Source organism: Enhydra lutris, unplaced genomic scaffold (genome assembly GCF_002288905.1).
Source record: "Enhydra lutris kenyoni isolate GAN:26980312 unplaced genomic scaffold, ASM228890v2 scaffoldscaffold5, whole genome shotgun sequence".
In the NCBI taxonomy this organism is placed as follows: domain Eukaryota; kingdom Metazoa; phylum Chordata; class Mammalia; order Carnivora; family Mustelidae; genus Enhydra; species Enhydra lutris.
In genome coordinates, this window is record NW_019154089.1 from 53152898 (window position 1) to 53169494 (window position 16597).

Below are 16597 nucleotides of genomic sequence, written 5' to 3' on the forward strand. Positions count from 1 at the left end.
ATCATTTATACCAAGAATATTACTAGACTCTCAGAATTTCATGGCTCTCTTCCCCCAGTTTCCATTTCATTCTGTGCATTACACTGAGATTAATTGTCTCACAACACTGTTTTTATTATTTATTATGAGAAAATAAATGCATTATTTAAGCTATCCAGTCTATGTATTTTGTTTTGGGAGCCCAACCTAAAACACTCATTGAGCATCCCCCTTACTTTGCACAGTGCCTGTCACATCATAGAAATTCCTAAATATTTGTCAAGTGAATGAGTGAGTATGTTGCCAAAATTGTCTTTGATCAAATAATGTTAGTGGGCTCTTTGATATACTGCTAGACCTGCCACTCAAGCTCCTCTATATTCTGACTGCTTTCCACTGCTGCTGCCCCACTCCTGCCCTACCTTCACCTCAGCACAACCAGTGCAAGCTCATCCCTCCTTCTAAGCCAGAGATGGTAAACTGAAAACCCAGAGGCCAGATATTGCCCACAATTACTTTTTGCCCCAACATCCAAGTGTTTTCCCAATTTTGACCTGTTGCCACTATTTAAAAATTGGGAGATTTCATATGAGAATATGGTTTTGAGACAATGGTAAACCTTCAGTGGTATTTGGCTGCCATTTCTAGATAGGGCTTGTGCTCTCCAGTTATAGCCACACCTAGTTTATGTCACTTGCTTGGCTGTTATATAACAATTTGAATTTGATAACTACTTTCTCTGTCTTTTCCCCCTCTCCCTCATTTCTGTAACTATTTATTTTTTAGATCTCTTAATTTTGCCCTGCATACACCAGGAAGAAATTACCAGCTACCACAGCATGAAATAGCCCATCCCTCCTGTCTTTGTATTTCTGTAGCATAAGAAACTACAGTGTATCAACATTGTACTCTCTCACTTTTCTCATTTCTCATTTCCTCACATAAGAAAGGTTAAGAGTAAGGCTCCAGAAAAGTGACCAATGTATTATCTCTTCTTTTATTATGTTCAACTAGCCAGCATATAGTACATCATTAGTTTTGATGTAGTGTTCAGTGATTCATTAGTTACATATAACACTCAGTTCTCCAATGGTATTAATTCTTATAAATGGTAATTGACAGGACTGGTATTCAAACCCAAGTCTAAAATACCAGGTTTTGTTCTTTTTCTTTGGTGAGTTCTTTCTTTACCAGTTTGTTCTGTCTTCTGCAATTCAATCCAACTTAATTCAGCAAATATTTATTGAGTACTGGATATAGCAAAGGAACCCGCTGCTCTTTAACATGGTGTCAGTAAACGTTCTCTTTCTAATTACTGAGAGTTCTCATTCATTGGGTACACTGCCCATAGACAGAGGACAACCACTGTGGATAAATTCTCTCCTTCACTTAATGTATAAATGAATATCTACTTTTGATCTAATGCTAGATCCTAGGTAAATTAAGAGATCTAAAAAATAAATAGTTACAGAAATGAGGGAGAGTGGGAAAAGACATAGAAAGTAGTTATCAAATTCAAATTGTTATATAACAGCCAAGCAAGTGACATAAACTAGGTGTGGCTATAACTGGAGAGCACAAGCCCTATCTAGAAATGGCAGCCAAATGTCACTAAAGGTTTACTATTGTCTCAAAACCATATTTTCATATGAAATCTCCCCATTTTTAAATAGTGGCAACTAGTCAAAATTGGGAAAACACTGTAAATAAACACAATATTTCCTTGTCCTCGTAGAGCTTAAAATATTTGTCTTAACTGTATATACTGTTTTTCCATCAAATTACAAAGTCCTACAGGCAGGAGCTGAGTATGACTAGTCAAAGGGAGTTATTCAGTAGATGCTTAATTTTTGCTATTTATGACGAATGTTCCCAGTGACTCCCAGGTGGAAGTGGTAGTTGTCCCCACCTTCTCCACTTCCCTTCAAATCTCTCTCTTATTCCTAGCAGCTAGGTCTTAAAGAACCAAAGTTCCTAATCCTCAGAACAAGAATAGGTAGGGCCAACTTCATAGGTATCACACATGAAGTCACACAGGGACCTGTGCTTAGAAGGGCCCTGTGCTTAGTTTAATGCTGTGCTGTTATCATCTTGAAACTCTTAATAATTTTAAACAAGGAACTCCAGCAATTATGTAGTCTGTCCTGAAAACGGAGTTGGAGATATTAGCCAATAAAATTCTAAGGTCAACACCATCAGTTTGTCAACAGACTCCTCTTCAGTATGTCTTTACTCCTGCTCAAATGCAGAAAAATAGCAGGACATGGTGAAAAATATCTTTATATTTGAAGTGATATATACTCTGTTGTGCCTAACGGTGCTAGTGCTGTCTTAAAATCCAAGAGAAATAACAATGGCTCTAAGATAATAATGCTATGTTTGTTCACCTAGACTACTGGTATCTTTAGGTTCAGTATGCCAACGGTTCTTAAAGGGTGAGACCTAACCAGCAGCATAAGAATCACCGGGGAACTTCTTAGTGCAAATGCTTGTACCCCACCCCAAACTTACTGAATCAGACATTTTAAAGGCAAGACCCAGTTATCTGTGTTTTAACAAGCCCTTTAGATGATTTCGGTGTATGCTGAATATTGGCAACCACATGGTTGTGGCACTGTCAGCCTCTTAAAAGCACAGTCTAGGTCTCCTACTGTTTCTCGGTCAGGTGGGGATTATTTAATATAGACCGGCTAAAGGACAACTGGGAAATATTTGGGCTTAGAAAACTTTGCTTTAGGGGCTTCTGTGTGACTCAGTCAGTTGGGTGTCTGACTCTTGGTTTCAGCTGAGGTCATGTTCTCGTGAAGATTCTCTCTGCCCCTCCCTCACTCATGCACACACTCTCTCCAAATAAATAAACAAATCTTAAAAAAAAAAAAAAAACCCTCTGCTGTAATGAATTTGTATGAATAGAGGGGAAAACAGCAAAATTGGACATTCTTTTGGCAATGATTTGTTTATCCCGTTCCTTTGAAGTCAGAACCAATAATATAGAAGGGTTTGGTGGCTACAACTTGACATATGAGTGAAATAGAGAGGCCTTCTTTTAATTCCTCTCTTGAACAGACACATTTTGGAGACAACACCATAGAGTTCTATTGCTGAAGATTGACCTTAGATCATAAGACCCCATTGTCACATTTTTACAAATGAGAAATCAGGGTCCAGAGAAATGAACTAGCTTTCCAGAGATCAGTCAGTTTTCACTCAGGCGTTCACTAAAAGAAAAAGTTTTATTAAGGTAAAAGTCAGGATCCCCTTGCTGATCATTGGTGGCCTTCATGGCTGGACATTTAGAGAAACCGCCACCCTATCCAGAATCTCTGTTAATTCCATCCCCCATTGAGCATTAATTTCCTCCCTATTATTTTCAGATAGTTTGATTTCAGAACACATACATATTTTTTTAAGAGACAGCCTTCATGTTCTCTACTTTTAAATGCTCAGTTTTTTCTTTGCAGTTGGAGATCTCAGCTAAGGAAGACAAGGCAACAGCTAGGCTGTGTGCTTGACTGACTCTTCACCCCTTGGAAGGAAGGTGACCCCTGCTTGTAGGTGGCCATGCTTAGCTCCAAGCTGCTTTTCTCCACACCTGGTTCTCGTTTGTAACACCGAAAGCATTTCATGCTTATTAAGCATCATCTGGTCCCAGTTTTTAAACCATAAGTTTGGCTTGGTTTGTTTGTAATAAGTGGTTACAACAGAGTCCACCTTTTCAGTGTAATGATGTCCCTTAAACTCAGCTATTGGCATCTTGGAGATTTAATATGGCTGTTATAGGAGCTTAAAAACATGAAAGACACAATTTGAATGACATGAAGGACTGAAATTTGACTTTATTGTGCCTAGATAAGATGCGGATTTATTTTCAACACATATATTCGAAGGAAAGAATGATCAAGTTCAAAAGGAATTGTGTAATGGTATTTATTTTTGCATGGTAGACCACATCTCCATTTTTCTTCCCCAATTTTGAATTTAAAGAATTCCTAGACTTTATGCAAAAGTAGTTTGGGGAGAGGAATAGAATTCTTCATCATTGCTCAATTTCTAAGTGCTTTGCAGTTAGTGTCACTTAGTTTTTTGACAGCCAGTGCTTCTTTACATGGTACTTTGTCATTGCACTTGACCAACATAACAGAGCAGAGTTATGACATTCATCTTTTAAGGAGAGTTAGGAGTCTGTTAGTTCCAAGTAAAATACAATTATAAAGTCACAGGATTTTAAAAGGATATATAACTGAGAGTTAAACTTTAACAGGATTTTCCAGCTTTCTTTATAATGTATTTTTAAATGCTCATTGCCTGGTATTAAACATTCATAACCAGGGTTATTTTAAATCTAGTGTGTGAAATTCCTTGTTGTTGAGTTAGTGTCACAGGTTTAGACCACTGTGATGCAAGTTTGAAGCTATCTCAATTCTCTTCCTTCAAATCAGAGGTCTACCTGGATTGATGGGAATGTTTACTTCTCCCAAAATAAGTGTAATGGATATTTTCAATTTCTACCTCCAGGAGAAACAGGTCTCATATGAATGATCAATAACCAATCTAAATCATCTTCCTGTGTGATTTCAAATGTGTGGTCCTCTCCACAACTATCTCCAAAAAGTTCTAAAACATACTTATATGTTTCACAGATCTATCCTACCATAGCCTTTACTCCATCCTACCATAGCCTTTACTCCACCCTTTGCTGGGTCCAGTATCATCAGCTCTAAGCTAAAATAGATGAAGTTCTTTCCTGTCTCTTCACTACTAAATCCTCAATGCCTAGAACAGTGTCTGGCATATGATGGATACTAGATTAATCTCTTGGATAATTACCCAAGAGATTAATTATGGTTTGTCTCCCTCCTGATCCCATCCTGTTTCATTTCTTCCCTCCCTAGCCCCCATAACCCCCAACCCTGCCTCTCAAATTCCTCATATCAGAGAGATCATATGATAATTGTCTTTCTCTGATTGACTTATTTCAATTAGCATAATATCCTCTAGTTCCATCCACGTCATTGCAAATGGCAAGATTTCGTTTTTTGATGGCTGCATAGTATTCCATTGTATATATATACCACCTCTTCTTTATCCATTTGTCTGTTGATGGACATCTAGGTTCTTTCCATAGCTTGGCTATTGTGGACATTGCTGCTATAAACATTTGGGTGCACATGCCCCTTTGGATCACTACATTTGTAACTTTAGGGTTAGTAAAGAAACTTTACTTCCCTTTTATTTATTTATTTATTTTTTTGATGCATTGGTTGTTCAGGAGAGTGTTGTTTAATTTCCATAAGTTCATACATTTTTCAATTTTCCTCTTGTTGATTTCTAGTTTCATGCCATAGTGGTCAGAGAAATGCTTGGTGTGATTTCAATCCTCTTCAATTTGTTAAGATTTGTTTTGTAGCCTAATATATGGACTATCCTAGGAAATTTTCCATGTGTTCTTGAGAAGAACGTATATTTTGTAATTATGGGATAGAATGTCCTATATGAATTCTGCTATTGTTGGATAAAATGTTCCATATATGTCTGTTGGGACCAATTGATCTATGGTGTTGTTCAAATTTGCTATTTCCATATTGATGATCTATTCATTTTTGAGAGTGGGGTATTAAAGTCCTCAACAATCATTATATTGCTGCTTATTTCTCCTTTTAGCCCTGTTAATTTTGCTTTATATATTTAGATGCCCTGATGTTAGTGGATTAATATTTATAATTATCATTTCTTCTTTATGTATTAACCACTTTATCATTTTATAATGACCTTTTTTGTCCCTTTTTGCCATTTTTAATCTAAAGTCTATTTTGTCTGATGTACGTAGAACTTCCCCTGCTTTCTTATGGTATCCATTTGCTTTAAATGGTTTTTTTTTTTTCATCCCTTTACCTTTAGTCTGTGTATGTCTTCCTGGCTAAAGTGAGTTTCTTGTTAACAGCATATGGTCAGATCATCTTTTTTTACCCATTTGGACATTCTGTGTCTTTTAACTGGAGAATTTAATCTGTTTGTATTTAAGATACTCTTGATAAGTTAAGGGCTTACTATTGCCATTTTGTTAATCATTTTATTGGCTTTTTCCTTAATTCACTGTTTCTTTTTTCTTACTCTGTTATCTTTTTTGTGGGTTTTGATGTCTCTTGATATCAGCATACTTTAACTTCTTTATAATATTCTTTCATCTAATCACTATAGGAACCATGAGGCTTACATAAAATATCTTAAACTTATTATACCTTATTTTAAATTTATAACAATTTAATTTTAATAGAATTTAGGGGTGCCTGGGTGGCTCAGTTGGTTAGGTGTCTGACTTCAACTCAAGTCATGATCTCAGGGTCCTGGGATCGAGCCCAACATCAGGCTGCCCTGCTCAGCAGAGAGCCTGCTTTTCCCTCTGTCCCTTCCCCTGCTTGTGCTCTCTCTCTGTATCAAGTAAATAAATAAAATCTTTAAAAAAATAGAATTTGTAGATTTTACACTTTTACTTCTCCTCTCCCTCACATTTTAGGTTATTGCTGTTGCAATTTACATGTTTTTTACATTGTCTTAACTTATAACAGATTATTATAGTTATGGTTATTTTTATTACATTTATTCTTTTTAACTTTTAAACCAGAGTTGTAAGTGAATGTGTATTCTATTATTGCTGGATAGCAGTCTATATTGCAGAATCTAACTATGACTACATATTTAGCATTACTAGTGAGACTTATCCTCCCTTTTCATGTTTCTAGGATGTTAATTAGCATTATTTGACTTCCACTCAAAGAACGCTTTTTGGCATTTCATTAAAGGTAGGTCTGGTGGTAATGAATTCTCTCAGCATTTGTTTGTGCAGGAAAGTCTTTATCCCTCCTTTGTTTCTGAAGGACAGCTTCACTGGTTATAGAATTCTTGGTTGACAGTTTTTCCCCCCAATATTTTGAATTTGTCCTCCCATTCTCTTCTAGCCTAAGAGTTTTCTGTTAAGAAATCCACCAGTGGGGCACCTGGGTGGCTCAGTCATTAAGCATCTGTCTTTGGCTCGGGTCATGATCCCAGGGTCCTGGGATCCAGCCCTGCATGGGGCCCCTGCTCAGCAGAAAGCCTGCTTCTCCCTCTCCCACTCCCCCTGCTTGTGCTCTATCTTTCTCTCTGTGTCTCTTTCTGTCAAATAAATAAATAAAATCTTTAAAAAAAAAAGAAAAGAAAAGAAAAGAAAAGAAATCCACCAATAGTGTTATGAGGGATTTCTTGTATGTAACTTTTCTTTCTTCGCTTACTGCTGTTGAAATTCTTTTCTTGGTCTTTGACTTTTAACAATTTAATTATAGTGTGTCTTGCTGTAGCCCTACTCAAGTTCAACCTATTTGGGGTCCTATTTGAGCCACATGGATATGGATGTCCATTTCTCTCCCCAGGTTCAAGAAGTCTGGAGCTATTATTACTTTACACATAATTTATGTCACTTTCTTTTTCTCTTCTTTTTCTGAGATTCCCATAATGCAAATATTGTTTCTTTTCATTATTTCCTACAATTGCCATTGACTTTCTTCACTATTTTTCGTTTTTGTTTTTTTTTTTTCCTCCTCTGACTGGGTAATTTCCAATGACCCATCCTCCAGGTTTCTGGTGAGTCTCTTCTGCATGGTCAAGTCTACTTTTGGAACTCTCTATTGAATTCTCCAGTTAGGTTATTGTATTTTTTAACTCTAGGATTTCTGTGGTTTTTGTTTGCTTGATGATTGCTATTTCCTTGTCAAACTTCTCATTTTGTTCATGTATTGTTTTCCTAATTTCATTTTGTTTTCTGGCTGTGTTATCTTGTTGTTTGCTAAACTTCCTTAAGAGTATTATGCTGAATTTTTTGTCTGGTAGTTCATAGATCTTCATTTCTTTAGGATAGGTTATGGCATCTTTACTATATTCCTTTGGTGGTGTCATATTTATCTGATTTTTCATGATCCTTGATTCCTTACATTGGTATCTGCACATCTGAGTAATTGGACTCCTCTTCCAGAAGCTATAGGTTTACTTTGGCAGAGACTGTTCTTCACCAGTCAGTTCAGTTTGGGTTTCTGGGTTTGTCTGCTGGTAATGTCCTTGGGCAGGTGGAACCTACTATTATGGTCTATTTTTGGATGAGGCAACTGTTTGAGCTCAGAGGACAGGAATGGGGTGGGGGGATGTGCTTCTGGTTCAGAACAGTTGGATAGGACTGCTGGCTTGGTTCCCTGCTCAAGTGGGCTCTGAAATAGGCTCCATGGTTGTCTGGATTCTCTGGTCAAGCTTACTAGATGATAGAGACTAAGTACTATATTCAGAGATAGATGGGGCCTAAATTAGCTTCACTGACCCAGGAGGGCAACAAGATGGGATCCAAGCCCTATATAGCTTCTTTTTTGGGGATCTGAACCAGGCCAGAGGGTGCGCTGAATTTCCTGAGTCAGATAAGGCCATTGATTTTGCTGTGTAGACAGGGTAGGCCACATGCTGTATCCTTTGTTCAAATGTCACCATATGTAGGATTGTTGAATGGACTATGTAGCTTTGTATATGCTCTAGTTAGTTTTTCTGGTCAGACAGGTTGAAGTTTATATTCAGCAATGAATGGGGCTATGAATTAGTCTCCCTGCCTAGGTACAGAAAGAGAAGCAGCTCTGAAGCCAGTAAACTTTGTTTTCCTAACTCAAGTTTTCTTCAACTCAGCCCATACCCCAAGTTCCATGGCTGAACAGAGCCACTAGGTTTGCTTTCAAGACTATTGGCTCTTTGTGCCCTTCTTTGGACTTAAACACCTCTCGGCTGCACCATTTGCAGAAGTTGTGACCAGCCCTACTTTGTAGTCAAATGGGGCCAGAAGACACTCTCCACAGGGATTGGAGCTATGTCTCAGCCCCCTTGCTTGGGTGGGAGGTGAAGGAGCTGATACAAGCTACTCTTAGCTTCCCAAATAGTCTCTCTAGTTGGGAGGGACCAAGAACTTCCCTCAGCCTTGACTATGAATTTATTCTCCTGCCTCTACATAGCATGGGTATGCTCTACACACAGTACTGGCTTTGCTCTGAAGACAATCAGTTCTCCTCTCTTGCCACTCAGCTGGAGAGTCACCAAGCTGCATATCTTCCAGGAGTTGTTGCCAGCCTTCCTGGTCAGGTGGGGCAAGAAGACAATCTCCACAGTGGATGAGGCTGTATCTGCTCCCTTGCTTAAGCAGGAAGGGTCAGGGTTGCTCCCAGTTACTCTCAATTTTCCAAACTGTCTTTCTCTTTGGGGTGGGGACAGGAGCTACCCTCAGCCTTAGATATGAACTAATCCACCTACCTTTGTGTAGCATGAGAACCCTCCACACCTCATACTGCCTTTGTTTTGGGGGCAATCAGCTCTGTCCCTCTACTCAGCTGCAGCAATACTGGGCTATACAGTTCCAGGAGTTGTTGCCCGCACTTCTGGTCAGATGTGACTAGAAGACATTCTCCGCAGTGGGTGGGACTGTGTTTCTACTCCTTGCCTGGGTGTGGGCAAACAGGGCTCTGGGGCCAACAAAGCTCCTCATCTGAGGATCTGAATCAGGCCAAGTTCCCTGGTCATAGTTCACCTCCAACTGCTTCTGCAGATGAGCAAAACTGCTGGTTAGGATTACTATTTGGGCACTGCAGGTATGAATTTGGTCTGCCGAGATCTGTATGCTGGTTGAAAGTCCTTTCTCTTTCTCCATCACAGTCTGATTCCCAGCGGTTGAACTCCACAGATTCTCCTGCAATCTTCATGTGTGAGATCTGAGTGGGGACTCCCACAAAATGACCCAAATGGTGGGAAAAGGAAAATTATTGTCCTCCCTTACCCCACGTTCTCTTTTCCCACTGGAGGAAACAGAGGTCAGGGGAGACCTCTCCTTTTACCTTTCTAATGCAGTCTGTCTTGGTCTCTAAAGTGCTTCAGTCTCAGCTCTATGTTTAAGATTCTCTCAGTAGTGCCTTGTTCTTGAATAGTTGTGGTGGGGGAATGGGTGAGGGACAGCCTATTTCACCATCTTGGTGACATCACTCCATATCTGTCCTTTTTATAATCACACAGTGATTTTCCATATATTGTCTCATTTGACCACAGTCAAGTTTTATAAATGATAAAGACAATATACTATAATGGTTAGGGGTACAGGCTTTACAGTAAAGCCAAAGTATTACCTCTGACTAGTTGTGTGAACTTGAGCAAATTTTTTTAACAATTAGGGGTTCAGTTTTCTCATTATAAACAAGTAAGAATACTATTGCTTACCACATATAATATTAAGAGAATTACACAAGGGGAAATGCCTGGTAACAGGGACTACATCTGCTGATGCTGAGATTTAGTTTTATCTTACCTGTGAATTTGATCAACATATACACTGGCTTCAAGCTGTGTGGCTTTTTTCACTCAAACATATATTTGGGAATTGTAGGTATGTTGGAACAAAAAGATTGGTTTTTTCAATAACCATATAATATTTCTTAGTATAAATGCTCCACACTGTTTTTCATATGTCTTTGTTTACATTTTTGCTTTTGCCTTTATTTTTAGTTGATTCCCTAAGCATACATGGCCATTTAGGTTGCTGCCAACAATTTTGCTATTCTGACACTAATGCAATGAACTTCTTTTTTATTTTTGTCAGAAAAAGCATAATAGTTTTATTAATTTATTGTCTGTGCCTAATTTTTTCCATGATTTCTTTCATATTATAATTTTGTACTATTTTATTATGTTTTATTATGTTATGTTAGTCACCATACAGCATCATTAGTTTTTTATGTAGTGTCAATGATTTATTAGTTGTGTATAACACCAGTGCTCTGTGCAATCCATGCCGTCCCTCCTTAATACCCATCACTGGGCTCACCCATTCCCCTACCCACCTCCCCTCTGAAACCCTCAGGTTGTTTCCTGGAGTCCACAGTCTCTTATGGTTCATCTTCCCCTCTGATTTTCCCCCTTCAGTTTTCCCTTCCTTCCCCTGATGCCCTCCATGCTATTCCTTATGTTCTACATGTGAGTGAAACTGTATGATAATTGTCTTTCTCTGCTTGACTTATTTCTTTTACCATAATCCCCTCCAGTTCCATCCATGTTGATGCAAAAGTTGAGTATTCATCCTTTCTGATGACTGAGTAATATTACATTGTGTATATGGACCACATCTTCTTTAGATCCATTCATATGTTGAAGGACATCTCAACTCCTTCCATAGTTTGGCTATTATAGACATTACTGCTATGAACACTGGGGTGCATCTGGCCCTTCCTTTCACTGCTTCTCTATCTTTGGGGTAAATACCCAGTAGTGCAATTGCTAGGTCATAGGGTAGCTCTATTTTCAACTTTTTGAGGAAACTCCACACTGTTTTCCAAAGTGGCTGTGCAAACTTGCATTCCCACCAACAGTGTAAGAGGATTCCCCTTTCTCCACATCCTCCTCAACACTTATTGTTTCTTGATAATTTCTGCCATACTTACTGGTGTAAGGTGGTATCTCAATGTGGTTTTGATTTGAATTTCCCTGATGTCTAAAGCCAACTGTTAACCAAAATAAAGAGACATATTGTTAATAATACATTAATAGTTAGAGACCTCAATACTCCTCTCTCAACAATAGACAGATCATCTAACCAGAAAATCAACAAAGAAACAAGAGCTTTGAATGACACACTGGACCAGATGGATCTCATAGATATATACAGAACATTCCACCCTAAAGCAACAGAATACTCGTTCTTCTCGAGTGCACATGGAACTTTCTCCAGAACAGATCACATACTGGGTCACAAATCAGGTCTCAACTGACACCAAAAGACTGAGATTATTCCCTGATATTCTCAGACCACAGTGCTTTGAAACTGGAACTCAATCACAAGAAACATTTTAGAGGAAATTCAAACACTTGGAGCCAAAGACCACCCTGCTCAAGAATGTTTGGGTCAACCAGGAAATCAAAGAAGAACTTAAACATTTCATGGAAACCAAGGAGAATGAAGACACATTGGTCCAAAACCTATGGGTTACAGCAAAGGCAGTCCTAAGGAGGAAATACATAGCCATCCAAGCCTCACTCAAAAAAAAAAAAAAAAGAAAGAAAAATCCCAAATACACAAACTATCTTTACACCTTAAAGATCTGGAGAATCAACAACAAATTAAATCTAACCAATGCATGAGAAGGAAAATAATTAAGATTAGAGCAGAGATCAATGAATTAGAAACCAGAAATACAGTAGAACACATCAATGAAATTAGAAGTTTGTTCTTTGAAAGAACCACTGGACAGATTTATTCAAAAGAAAAGAGAAAGGACTCAAATTAATAAAATTATTAGTGAAAGGGGAGAGATCACAACTAATACCAAGGAAATAAAAACAATTATCAGAAATTATCATCAACAGCTATATGCCAATAAATTAAGCAACTTGGAAGAAATGGATGCATTCCTGGAAACCTATATATTACCAAGACTGAAACAAGAAGAAATTGACAACCTGAATAGATCAATAACCAGTAACAAGATTAAAGCATTGATCAAAACCTCCCAAAAAACTAGAGTCCAAGGCTTAATGTATTCCCTGGGGAATTCTACCAGACATTCAAAGAAGAAATATTTCCTACTCTTCTGATGCTGTTTCAAAAAGTAGAAACAGAAGGAAACTTCCAGACTCTTTCTATGAGGTCAAAATTACCTTGATCCCAAAACCAGACAAAAACCCCATCATAAAGGAGAATTTCAGACCAATATCCTTGATGAGTATGGATGCCAAAATTCTCAACAAGATCCTAGCAAATAGGATCCAACAGTACATTAAAAGGATTATCCACCACAACCACATGGGATTTATCCCTAGGATGCAAGGATTGCTCAACATTTGCAAATCAGTCAACGTGTTAGGACACATAAATAAGAGAAGAGACAAGGACCACGGATCCTCTCAAATGATTCAGAAAAAGCACTTGACAAAATACAGCATACTTTCCTTATTAAAACTCTTCAGAGTACAGGGATAGAGGGAACATTCCTCAATTTCATAAAATCCATGTATGAAAAACCCACAACAAATATCATTCTCAATGGGGAGAGGCTGAGAGCCCTTCCCTTAAGATCAGGAACACGACAAGGATGCCCACTCTCGCCACTATTGTTCAACATAGTGCTATGTACTAGAAGTCTTAGCAACAGCAATCAGATAACAAAAAGAAATAAAAGGTATTCAAATTGACAAAGAAGTCAAACTCTCTCTCTTTGCAGATGACATTATTTGGACATGATGTGGACTTTATGTGGAAAACCCAAAAGATTCTACCCCCAAATTACTAGAACTCATACAGCATATCAGTAATGTAGCAGGATACAAAATTGATGCACAGAAATTAGTTGCTTTCTTATACACTAACAAGAGAGTCGCTTCCACTTACAATAGCACCAAAAACCATAAGATAACTTAGAATCAACCTAACCAAAGAGGTAGTTCCTAGATTACAGTAGTTCCTATACTCTAGGAACTACAAAGAACTTTTGAAAGAAACTGAAGAAGATACAAAAAGTGGGGAAAACATTCCATGCTTATGGATTGGAAGAACAAACATTGTTAAAATGTCTATGCTGCCCAGAGCAATCTATACTTTCAATGCCATCCCAATCAAATGCCTTTGGCATTTTTCAAAGTACTGGAATAAACAATCCTAAAATTTGTGTGGAACCAGAAAAGACCCCAAATCACCAAAGAAATGCTGAAAAAGAAAAACAAAGCTAGGGACATCATGTTGCCTGATTTCAAGCTTTATTACAAAGCTGTGGTCACCAAGACAGCATGATACTGGCGCAAAAACAGACACATAGACCAATGGAACAGAATAGAGAGCCCAGAAATGGACCCTCAACTCTATGGTCAACTAATCTTCGACAAATCAGGAAAAAACATCCAATGGAAACAAAGACAGTCTCTTTGATAAATGGTGCTGGGAAAATTGGACAACTATATACAGAAGAATGAAATTCTATCATTCTCTTATATCATACATAAAGATAAACATTATTGACCTCAATGTGAGACAGGAATCCATCAGAATCCTAGAGGAGAACATAGGCAATAACCTCTTCGACATCAGCCACAGTAACTTCTTTCATGATGTGTCTCCAAAGGCAAGGGAAACAAAAACAGAAATGAACTTTGGGACTTCATCAAGATAAAAACTTCACAGCAATGGAAACAGTCAATAAAACAAAGAGGCAACACACAGAATGGGAGAAGATATTTGCAAATGACACCACAGACAAAGGGCTGATATCCAAGACCTATAAAGAACTTCTCAAATTCAACACCTAAAAAACAAATAAGTCAAAAACTGGGCAGAAGACAGGAAGAGACACTTCTCCAAAGAATACATACAAATGGCTAACCAACACATGAAAAAATGTTCATCATTAGCCATCAGTCAAAAAATTTTTGAAAAAGAAAAACAAAGTTGAAAGATTTATATTTCTAATTTCAAATCACATCACAAAGCTACAGTAATCAAAGCAGTGTGGCACTGCAGTAAAATTAGACCAGTTGAATAGAAAAGAAAGCCCAGAAATAACCCCTCTCATATGGTTAAATAATCTTCGACCAAAGTGCGAAGAGCACTTAATGAGGAAAAGACAATCTCTTCAATAAATGGTATTAAGAAAATTGAATATTCATATGCAAAAGGATGAAGTTGGACCCTTACCTTTATTTATTAGTTTCAAGAGTAGAATTTAGTGATTCATCAGTTATATATAACACCCAGTGCTCATTATATCAAGTGTCCTCCTTAATGCCCATCACCCAATTATCCCTCCCTCCCGCCACACACACACCTCCTCTCGAGCAACCCTCAGTTTGTTTCCTAGAGTTCAGCATCTCTTATGGTTTGCCTCCCTCTCAGTTTTCATCTTTTCTTTCTCTTCCTCTATGCTCATCTGTTTTGTTTCTTAAGTTCCAAATACGAGTGAAATCATATGGTATTTGTATTTCTCTGATTGACTTATTTTGTTCACCCTAATACCTCTAGTTCCATCCACATCATTGCAAATGGCAAGATTTCATTCTTGTTGATGGCAGAAGACAGTCTCCTCAACAAATGGACCCTTATCTTAAACAATATATAAAAATTAACTTAAGACAGTAAAGGCCTAAACAAAAGAACTAAAGTTTAAAAATTCCTAGCAGAAAATGTAAAGGGAAATCACATGACATTGAACTTGGCAATGATTTCTTGGATGTGACAACAAAAACACCTGCAACTAAAGTCAAAATAGACAAATGGGACTACATCAACTTAAAGACTTTGTGCATCAAAGGACACAATCAACAGAGTGAAAAATCAACTTACAAAAGGGAAGAAAATAATTGCAAATCATATACCATATAAGGAGTTAATATCCAGAATACATAACTAAATCCTACAACTCAACAACAAAAGATCAAATCACCTAATTTGAAAATGACAATATGATCCCATTTATATGAGGCACTTAGAGTAGTCAAAATCCTAGAGACAAAAAAAAAATAGAATTAGGATTAGGGGAGGGAAGAATGGGGAGTTATTGTTTAATGGGTATAGAGTTTAAGATTTTCTAAATGAAAAAGGTTTTGAAGATGGCAGTTGGCAATGGTGCCACACAATATGAATGTACTTTATAGCATTGAACTATATGCTTTAAAATGGTAAAATTTATGTTATGTGTATTTCAACAAAATAAAAGGGGGATTGAGAAAAGGACTTGAATAGACAATTTTAGTTTTACAGATGAGTGACAAGCATGTGAAAAGATTGAAAAGATGCTCAATATTATTAATCATCAGAGAAGTGCAAATCAAAACCACAATGAGATACGGATTCATACCCATAGGACAGTTAATATTAAAGAAAAGAAAATAACAAGGTTTGATTAGGATGTGGAGAAATTGGAACCTTGTGCACTATTGGTCAGAATGTAAAATGGTACAGCTGCTATGGAAACAGCATGAGATTTCCTCAAAATTTTTTAAATACAACTACCATATGATCTGGCTATCTCACTTCTGGGTGTATAACCAAAAGAATTGAAAGCAGGGTCTCAAAGAAATAGTTGAACACTCCTTCATTGCAGCACTATTCACAGTAGCCAAGAGGTGGAAGCAACCCAAGTATCTTTCAACAGATAAATAGAGAAACAAAATGAAATACAATGGAATATTATCCAGCCTTAAAAAGGAGGGAAATCCTCTCCCATGTTAGAATATGAATGAACCTCAAGGACATGTACTAAATAAAATAAGCCAATCACAATAATTAAATAAATATTAAAAATTTAAAAACCACTGTATCATTTAATTTATATGAAGCATCTAAGGTAAAAAAAAAAAAAAGAATTTTTAATGATAATGAAAAATAGTTTTTAGATTGTTGCCAATTTGATAAATGGAAAGTTTTCTTATTGCTTCACTAGTGAAGCTAAATATCTTTTTATATATTTATTGACTATTGCACTTCTCTGTATTTCCTGTATTTCCTGTTCTTAGTGTTTGCCCATTTTTCTTCTGCTTGTTTTTTTGGTGTGTGTGTGTGTGTGTGTGTGTGTGTGTGTGTGTGTTTTCTTACTGA